Source organism: Schistocerca cancellata, chromosome 6 (assembly GCF_023864275.1).
Source record: "Schistocerca cancellata isolate TAMUIC-IGC-003103 chromosome 6, iqSchCanc2.1, whole genome shotgun sequence".
In the NCBI taxonomy this organism is placed as follows: Eukaryota; Metazoa; Arthropoda; class Insecta; order Orthoptera; family Acrididae; genus Schistocerca; species Schistocerca cancellata.
Genome location: NC_064631.1, coordinates 523,865,364 through 523,876,193, shown reverse-complemented (window position 1 = coordinate 523,876,193; position 10,830 = coordinate 523,865,364). Strand labels below are relative to the sequence as shown.

Here is a 10,830-nt window from a genome sequence, read left to right as displayed (position 1 = left end):
CAGATGCCGATTTGATGTATGGATTAGCACGGGGCAATGGCCGTGGCGCGGTAGTTTTGTCTCGAGACAGATTTCCAGAACGTAGGTGTCCCGACAGGAAGATGTTCGAAGCAATTGATCGGCGTCTTAGCGAGCACGGAACATTCCAGCCTATGACTCGCGACTGGGGAAGACCTAGAACGGCGAGGACACCTGTATTGGACGAGGCAATTCTTCGTGCAGTTGACGATAACCCTAATGTCAGCGTCAGAGAGGTTGCTGCTGTACGACTTGGGGAAGACCTAGAACGACGAGGACACCTGCAATGGACGAGGCAATTCTTCGTGCAGTTGACGATAACCCTAAAGTCAGCGTCAGAGAAGTTGCTGCTGTACAAGGTAACGTTGACCACGTCACTGTATGGAGAGTGCTACGGGAGAACCTGTTGTTCCCGTACCATGTACAGCGTGTGCAGGCACTATCAGCAACTGATTGGCCTCCACGGGTACACTTCTGCGGATGGTTCATCCAACAACGTGTCAATCCTCATTTCAGTGCAAATGTTCTCTTTACGGATGAGGCTTCATTCCAACGTGATCAAATTGTAAATTTTCACAATCAACATGTTTGGGCTGACGAGAATCCGCATGCAATTGTGCAATCACGTCATCACCACAGATTTTCTGTGAACGTTTGGGCAGGCATTGTTGGTGGTGTCTTGATTGGGATCCATGTTCTTCCACCTACTCTCAATGGAGTACGTTATCATGATTTCATACGGGATACTCTACCTGTGCTGCTAGAACATGTGCCTTTACAAGTACGACACAACATGTGGTTCATGCACGATGGAGCTCCTGCACATTTCAGTCGAAGTGTTCGTACGCTTCTCAACAACAGATTCGGTGACCGATGGATTGGTAGAGGCGGACCAATTCCATGGCCTCCACGCTCTCCTGACCTCAACCCTCTTGACTTTCATTTATGGGGGCATTTGAAAGCTCTTGTCTACGCAACCCCGGTACCAAATGTAGAGACTCTTGTGCTCGTATTGTAGACGGCTGTGATACAATACGCCATTCTCCAGGGCTGCATCAGCGCATCAGGGATTCCATGCGACGGAGGGTGGATGCATGTATCCTAGCTAACGGAGGACATTTTGAACATTTCCTGTAACAAAGTGTTTGAAGTCACTCTGGTACGTTCTGTTGCTGTATGTTTCAATTCCATGATTAATGTGATTTGAAGAGAAGTAATAAAATGAGCTCTAACATGGAAAGTAAGCGTTTCCGGACACATGTCGACATAACATATATTCTTTCTTTGTGTGTGAGGAATGTTTCCTGAAAGTTTTGCCGTACCATTTTATAACACCCTGTAGAAGTATGAAACTGGAAGGTCCCTATAGATGGCGCTAGCCGTCAGTGTAGAGACCGTAAGACTGCGTCCGTAGCGCCATCTGCTTCCTGTAAAGGCTGACCACGAATGTCAACACACAGTAACCTAAGTTCCACACATCGGTACCTGTTAACTCGCAAACGTGTCGAGTTTTGTGCCTACGAACTACGATTTTCGGACAGCGCTGGTTTTCTGTTATCATTTGAAGAAAACTGCTGCAGAATCGCATCGAATGTTTGTTGAAGCTTTCGGCAAACATGCTCTTTGGAAAATACAGTGTTTCGAGTGGTTCAAAAAATTCAAAAGTGTTGATTTTGACGTGAGAAACGACGAGCGCCAGAAACCACCGAAATACTTTGTAGACAACGATTTGCAGGCCTTATTGAATGAAGATGATATTCAAACTCAACAGGAACTCGCGGAACAATCGAATGTGACATAGAAAGCCGTTTCTCTTCCGTTGAAAGCAATGGGAAAGGTGCAGAAAGTGGGAAAATGGTTTTCGCATTAACTGAATCAAAGAATTTGTGAAATGCTGCTGACCATATACAAAAGAAAGTAGTTTCCTCATCGAACAGTGACACATGATGGAAGATGGATGTATTTTGAAAATCCTAAGCGCCGTAAATTCCTTTGCAGGAAAAACATCGACATCCACTGCAAGACCAAATCGCTTTGGAAAGAAGACGGTGCTCTGTATTTGGTGGGACCAGAAGGCTGTCATGTATTATGAGCTGCTAAAACCTGGTGAAACAGTTAGAACTGATTGCTACCAACAGAAAATGATCGATTTAAATTGAGAATTACGTGAAAAACGACCGGAAAAAGGAAAAAGGCAACACAGGGTCATTTCACTCCATGATGACGCCCCATCACACACAGAAAAACGGGCCAGGGAAACGATCGAAGCGTTCAGCTGGGAAACACCAGGACATGCGGCTTGTTCTCCAGACTTGGCTCCGTCCTATTATCATCTATTTGCGTCACTGGGACACGCTCTCGCTGAACAAGGCTTCAATTCATATGAAAATATACGAGAATGGCTCGCTGACTGGTTCGTTTCAAAAGAACTGTTTTTTGGCTTGGCATTCATAGCGTGCCGGAGAGGTGGGAGTAATATATAAATAACAATGGAGATTATTTTGAATAAAATATTGTCTATCACTTTCAATTATTGTAATCAAATACTGGTTTCATACTTCAGCACCTGGTAAGCCCGATATGCCATGTCAATCTTTAAGCGTTCTTGTACAGATTTTTCTTTTGTCATTATTTGTTTTCTTTTAGTCGCAGACGGGCCAATCGAGACCGACCGAGCGCCGTGTCACCCTCAGACAGTGGCGTCATTTGGATGCGGTATGCTGGGGCCAGGGTTCAGCACACTCTCCGGACCGTTGTCGGCTTTGCAGACCTTGGAACCACTACTTGCCTGTTCAAGTGCCTTCTCAGCTGGTATCGAAAGACTGAGTGGATCCCGTTCCAGTACTACAACAAACGAATAACCCTTGACACTAGCGAGAATTGAACCCGGGTCCTCCGCATGGCAATAAGAGGCGCTGACCACTCAGCTGCGGTGGTCGAAAGGTTTTTGTTTCTCATCAGTTTATTTTGCTCCTTTGCTAATGTTCTCCCGCTACTGATATTTACTACAGTGACCCAACTGCATTTATAACCAGCATGTAAACGTTCAGATGCCTTACCTCGACATCAGAGAAATTTCACCAGATATGTTGGTAACCGCTAACCGGTATTGTAATACACAATGGCGTTAATTAGATTATCACTTGTGCCAAAATGTTTTGCCACATATAGTTATCTACAAATTGTCATAATATAACAGACCTCCACTAACTTGTTTTGCCACATACCGGCAGCTACAAATTATCGTTACAGTTATAAATTTTCACAATATTATGAAAACGATAGTTGCTACTCACCATTATTGTTTCTTGTTATCTACACGTGACTCTGTTTTCTTCATTTTACCACTATATGTTTTTCGATACTCAAAGATACATCCAGAGACGTCTTTCCTGCCTCGTGACGGATGAAGATGGAGAGTGATGCTGCAATATCTGCCTGCGCCAATTTTTTCAAGTAGGAGTTGCGTCTTTCTTGATTTTACGCGAATGTAGATCAAACGATTATTGTCGCCCTTGGGCGGAAAAATTGGCTTTAATGAATAAAATTTTCTGGAAAGTACAGATGAATACGAAGAGCACATGCCGGAATTATCCAGTTGAGATTAATATTTTCAGTTTACTCACAATCGCTGATTGTCAGTATTTGATGTCAACGCTCGACTTATAATTGTAGGCGCGCGATACCGTACCTTATTAAACAGAAAAGTCACATGAAGCCATTAGATGTACTGCGAATTCACCGAAGAGTTCACAAAAGAACTGTGCGATAATCGATCACTCTCCACTATAATTGAGTAAAAGCGACATTCTTCCGTCATTTACGGTTAAGACATCAGCTCGTCTGCGCTCATAAATCGCTTCAGAATTTCCAAAACTTAATCACAGGGAATCACATGTTTTGTTACCCACTTTCATACACCTTTCTCACAAAATGAGTCATTGGAACCCTTCTTCTTTACACACGATGTTAAAAAAAAAATCTCACGCTAGCCTTTTGTTTTTTTCTGTCTTCCTTCCTTCCCTCTGCTTTCAATGAAAACCTAGACCTTACACATAAGTTATTCTTTCTGGGCATATCACGCAAAGAACACATGTACACTATACAAATTCAAATATTTCAGGTAATATAAGTAATAATAATTACAGATTAAGAAACAACAGGAAAATTCCGTCAGAAAGATTATTTGATCAGAATATTTACGTGTATCTCAGCAGTGCACCAAGATGCAAATCTGACAATTGAAAGGCAATACATACTGAAAAGGAAACTGTTACAACACAGCGTAGGAGAATCCCCTCAAAACTGTAACAGCGAACTGAGAATGACATCATGTACAGTACACGTAATCTCTATGAGTTTTTGGATTTACAAAAAATCATAGAATATGATGAAGATGAAACCATTGAATTGACAACAAAGTCATGCGCTGTTGATCGGAATACCACCAGTTCAGATTAGAGCAACCAGTAGTACTGCAATAAAATGGATCTCATATTGCACCAAAGCTTAAGTGCTAAACTTCGGCAGTTATCAACCGCAGCAAGGCACGTCAGATATGAACTGCTGCGGTACTCAACAGCACTCACAGCATGGCTGTAATTCAACTACAGTGGCAATCCACCGCAGTCAAAAGATGAAATAAGAGGCGGATGGTAAAGTAACTCACAACACGCCTACTAACGTAAATTTTAGACTTTAATTTGAGTGTTTTTTTATATTTTATTACGTGACTAATATTGCTAATAAATGGGAATCCTCAGATGTGAATGAATTTTCACTCTGCAGCGAAAGGTGTCTGATTTCAAACTTCTGAGCTGGTTAAAAAATTTTACCAAACTTGACGGAGAACCCAGATCGTTTGCCTTTCTCTACTGGCTCATGTTTCCAGGCTCGACTCTCCAATTTTAACGTGTCATGCTATTCGACAACAAAGCGACGCGAGACTGACATTTGAGTTTACGTGAGTTGACCCTATAAGGAAGGTAAGAAGTTTCTTCTCAGTACAGTTTTCTTTGTATAAGCCTCTTCCTCTGATTTACGTTTCTGAATTTCACACCGAGAGGACGCAGTAGCCGAGCGTTCACAGCAGTAAGCAGTGCCTTGAACAGTATAAAACTACTAGATTCGTGTCCTCTGCAAAATTTCATTTTAATGTTCCACTTTATATGCCATTGTGAGCAAACCTTCATATAGTTTCCTAGTAAGCAATAAGGGTGCCTGTGTGTTACTGAAGAACAGTTTTATTAATAGATATTACAATCACTTTTGAAACTAATTTCTAACAGGTTACTTTCGATCATCGTTTGTCCCACAGGCATGGTGTATTCATTCCAGTTTACTATCGATTTTATCAACTCAGGCAGCGGAAGTAAGCCCTTCAGATGTCTAGTCAACAAATTGCAACATCTACCCTCAGAAAAATCAATCTGGAAATTTTTAGACGTAAAATACTGCTGAGAGCAATTCCTATTAATGACCAGTCACAATCAATCACTAACTCGAAATATACTGCCAGATGACCATCAATCTGCACAAGACATTAACACCAGATTTTCAATAAAATTGCACGATGTTGTGTGTTAATTTGATTCTTTCGTATCTACATAGATCGCGTGAACACTTCGGTTTTCATTTTTTTCTTTGGAAGAGTGGTGGTTAGAGAATACATAATTATACTAAAACCTGACTCCACGCAGTAACGAATAAAATTGAGTGAAAGGAAATCGGTACATCCAATCAGCCAAAAAGGGAACAAAGATGTTAGTATGAGCAAAATTTTTAATTCTACAGCATTACAACATTCTCTGTTTCCAGGTCTACCACAGCGAATTGATACCAGTCATTCTATTCAGCAACTATGCAACTTTTTACGTGTTTTTTCGTTCATAATACGAGAAAAATCTAAATTTTCTGTCGTTCTAGACGAACAAAGATAATTGTAAAGAAAGTTAGAAAAGAAGCCTTCATTAAAATTTAGTGATATACCCTCAAATGGAACGACACGAATGTCCTATGAAAATTTTGTTGCTGTAATGATAACACCGAAAATATTAATAATAATAAAAATAATAATAATGTGGAATCCAATGAACAAATAGATATTGAACGAGGTTCAGCAGATAGTTATTAACTAAAAGTAATAATAACAACAATAATAATAATAGTAACAATAATAATAACAGTATAAACTTACATTAATTCTAGGAATCGTAAGAATGATACTTACGAGACTGAACATACTTAAGACCTTGAAACAGGCTCTCTTTCTTACTGAGTTACTCATGAGGATCGGTGAGGAATGAAAACTTTTACGGTGTAATAATAAGAAAAACAACACTCATTAACCATTCAAATAGTCATAAAAAATTATAACAGTTAAAAAGTCAAGATCGATGAGGTGTTTCCAAATGCTACATAGCTGTATGAAGATGCTTTAATAGCCACTACCGATTTCACGTCACTATAGACGCATCTTTAAGTTTTATGATGTTTAATTTTCATAATGTAAATGCGTAGTTACGGAGTCCCAGCTTGCTGTAAGTTGTTCACGTTAAGAGTCAAACCACATTGATGGGTTTTTTCGGTGTACTCAATTTTATTATGACAATCCACTAATGTAGTTTGGCTGTTAACGTGTAAAACTTCCCAAATGCTGGAACTCCGTAACTGTCCATCTACAGTACGAAAATTTAACATGAAGATGCGTATGTAGTGACGTGAAACCGGTATTTGTGAATAAAGCACTTTCGTACAGTTATGAGGCTTATAGAAACACCTCACTGTTCTTGACTTTTTACTCATTATATTCTTTACGATAATTTGGTTATTGAATGTTGAGTGATTTTGTATTGTAATTGGCTATGTTTTTGAACTCTGCTTTCCCTGTCCTGAAAGCTGTTCCTCTTACCTTGTAACTCTCTCACTTCGTCGTCAGATAAATTGGAACGCCAACACAATGAAATAGCTGCACTTCTCTTTAACATATCTGGAAGTACAATAATGCAAATAATTAATGCTGGAAAGATACTTACCTTAAATGTACATATCCAATCAAAGTATCTTCCTATCACGAAAATACATCAGCTGCAACCCCACTGAGGGCATTGTGCACCTCAAATTGTTACTATGTACCGCTGTAAGAGCGAAAAATGCGGAATAATAGCAGAGCAGACTAATGCCAGACAGACCTCAGAAACGGAATTAATCCATGTTCTCTAATTTCTTGTAAATGGGAAACCGAATTGCATCCAACTATGCAAAGTTGTTAAGCAGCTACTATTGCTGCAGATGTTAATGGATCCCAGGAAACATATAACTAGCAGGAAAAGTAAGTTCAAAACATTACACTCTCCCTGATGTAGAAATAATTCAAAGTGTAGGCCTAACATTATGCACTGAAAAATCAGTAACCATTTAAATATTATTTTTCTGAGACTAGTCCATCTGATAAATTTCAAGAACTGTTCAAGAGTTCGTAGACAGTCTTTAACAAGTGGCAGTTCATAAAAGTTTCTCTTAGTTCTGATATGACATCACCCAACCTGTATGCAAATCTAAGAAGTTACATAGAGTAATAAAGTAACAGTTGTACCACTTATAGTGTCCCAAGTTGAAGTGTACGATAAACAATCAACTACGCCACTCATATACTTAACAATAATAAAGTCTGTCCACAACAATAAGTTTTTCGCTGGAGAGCTTCTGTAAAGTTTGGAAGGAAGCTGTTGAGCTACTTGCAGAAGTAAAGTCGTGAGGACGGGACGTGAGTACTGTTTTGGCAGCCCAGTTAGTAGAGCACTTGCCAGTGAAAGGGAAACGAACCGAGTTCCAGGTCCGGCACTCAGTTTTAAACTGCCACGAAATTTCGATAAGTTTTTATATATAATTTACAGAATAACATATGAATATTCATCTGAATAGTATAAGAATTGTTTGAGGAAAACTATCATGTACTGCGTATCATTCAGTGGCACACGTAAATTTATATATGTCGGTAGTATCTGTTCCCGAAAGAACAGTTACCGTGGATGACCATGCAGCTTTGCTAGAAATGAAATGATAATTAAATGGACACCCCAGCTGCGAACAGGCGTTGATGCACTTCATTGGGGACATGTTGAAAATGTGTGCCCCGATCGGGACTCGAACCCGGGATCTCCTGCTTACATGGCAGACGCTCTATCCATCCGAGCCACCGCGGGCACAGAGGATAGTGCGTCTGCACTTATCCCTTGCACGCTCCCCGTGAGATCCACATTCCCAACATGTCCACATCACTACTTTCGTACTGCGCCTAATAGGGCGGATCTCACGGGGAGCGTGCAAGGGATAAGTCCCTGCAGACGCACTATCCTCTGTGCCCGCGGTGGCTCGGATGGGTAGAGCGTCTGCCATGTAAGCAGGAGATCCCGGGTTCGAGTCCCGGTCGGGGCACACATTTTCAACATGTCCCCAATGAAGTGCATCAACGCCTGTTTGCAGCTAGGGTGTCCATTTAATTATCATTACACGCAAATTTGTTTACAAAGTTATTGGCTAGGACAACACTGAGAGTACATATATTCTGTTCTCCGCTGCTTCGGAATGGTTGCCTTGATGTTTGCTGGCTTGGCCATACGCCGTCGTTTATGCTAGTTCCATAGGAAACCAGCATAATTATGAAAAGAGCAGCGCAATACGACCTTACATGATACTAAAGTTCTGTTTTTTAGCCTCAGGCGAGGTAATACATACCGAGCAAGTGATATATGAAATGTGTTAGTCAGCTACACTGAAAAGCCAAAGAAATTGTTACACCTGCGTAACATCGTGTAGGGCCACCGCGAGCACGCATAAATGCCGCAACACGACGTAGCATGGATTCGAGTAATGTGTCAACTAGTCTTCGAGGGAACTGACGCCATTAATCCTGCAGGGCTGTCCATAAAGAGTAAGAGTGGGTGGAGATCTCATCTGAACAGCAAGTTGCAATGCATCCCAGATAAGCTGAATAATGTTATGTCTGGGGAATTTGGTAGCTATCGGAAGTATTTATATTCAGAACAGTATTCCTGGAGCCATTCTGTAGCAATTACGGACGTGTGGGACGTCGCATTCTCCTGCTGGGATTGCCCAGGTTCGTCTGAATACTTGATGGACATGAATGGATGCAAGTGGTCAGACAGAATGCTCACATACGTGTCACCTGTCAGAGACGTATCTAGATGTACCAGGAGTCCCATAACACTCAAATTTCACACACCCCACATCATTACAGAGCCTCCACCAGCTCGAACAGTCCCCTGATGACATGCAGGGTCCATGTATCCATGGGGTTGTCTACATACCCGTAAACGTCCATCTGCTCGATATAATTTGAAACGAGACTCGCCCGACCAGGCAACTTGGTTCCAGTCATCAACAGTCCAATGTTGGTGTTGACGGACCCAGGCGAGGCGTAAAGCTTTGTGTCGTGCAGTCATCAAGGGTACACGAGTGGCCTTCGGCCCCGAAAGGCCATGTCGATGATACTTCGTAGAATGGTTCGCACGCCGACACTTGTTGATGACCTAGCATTTAAATCTGTAGCAACTTGCGGAATGTTTCCACTTCTGCCACGTTGAACGATTCTCTTCAGTTGCCATTGGTCCCGTTCTTGCAGGATCTTCTTCTGGCCTCAGCGATGTCGGAGATTTGAAGTTCTACTGGGTTCCTGTTATTCATGGTACACTCGCGAAATGGTTGTACAGGAACATCCGCACTTCATCGCTACCTCGGAGGTGCAGTGTCCCATCGGTAGTGCGCCGATTATAACACCACCTTCACAGTAACTTAAATCTTGATAACCTGCTTTGTAGCAACAGTAACCGATCTAACAACTGCACCAGATTCTTGTCTTATAAAGGCGTTGCCGACCACAGTTGCCTATATCTATGCAGGTACAGGAGCTGTTTACGTATCTCTGTATGTAAATACGAGTGCCTACACTTCTTTCACTGACGCTTCAGTGTAGATTGTTATGGGTGAAAATGGCCCAATATCGAAGGCAGGAAGACATTAATGCAAATAGATGACAATTTCCTTCCTGTGAAGTGAGCGATGGCACGTGTTCGTCAAGTGTTTATAACGGTAAATGCAGCGAGTTTGCTACTTGGTCACTATGGCAGCACACCGCTGGTATCTCGTTGTAAAAACATGGCAGGTGTTGCCGGACTTTTCTCGTAGTTTACATACTGCTCACAGTCAACAGGGCGCTGATGTTGGTGTCGTGCCTGCTTCTGAATACCCGACAATGTAACCCCAGTAGTAACAGTCACCTCGGGTACATTCCAGTTATTTACCACCATTTCACATACGTTCATCTGAATTATGTGGCACTAAAGTTTACTGAAAGTGTTTACTTTTCGCAAACACATCGACTGAGACGTCATTACATAGTTCCCCTTACTGTAGCAGTTTGCAGTGTATGTGTGAGTACTAGCAATTATTTTTTACTGTATGACGTAGCATTTTCGCCTCCCGCAGCTGTAGAGCAAAGCACGCATTAGTCATGTCTGTCGACACTCGACGTGGAAAACGAGTCCTCTTACAAAGATAATGTGCCAAAAATGTTGAAAATATCACTTCACAAATCGTTCTTTCTCGTTTACCATTGGTACTCAAAGTTAAACGATTGCCCCAGTTCAAATGTCAATAATATCATTGTGCCAAGAATAGTGCACATGGAATACTACAAAGTACAAAGAAAATATTTCCACAGAACCACCTCTGTATCTGCATACACAAATGTTCACACACAAATAGCTTGAGCTCATGTAGCTGACTGAGCTA

At 41.5% G+C, this 10,830-nt stretch overlaps 1 non-coding gene across 1 annotated transcript; it reads left to right on the top strand.

Annotated features, from left to right (window-relative positions):
- Positions 1 to 8,379: 8,379 nt before the first annotated feature.
- Positions 8,380 to 8,454, top strand: Trnat-ugu (transfer RNA threonine (anticodon UGU)). Its single transcript has one exon. It is a non-coding gene; the product is annotated as a tRNA-Thr (tRNA).
- The last annotated feature ends 2,376 nt before the right edge of the window (positions 8,455 to 10,830 follow it).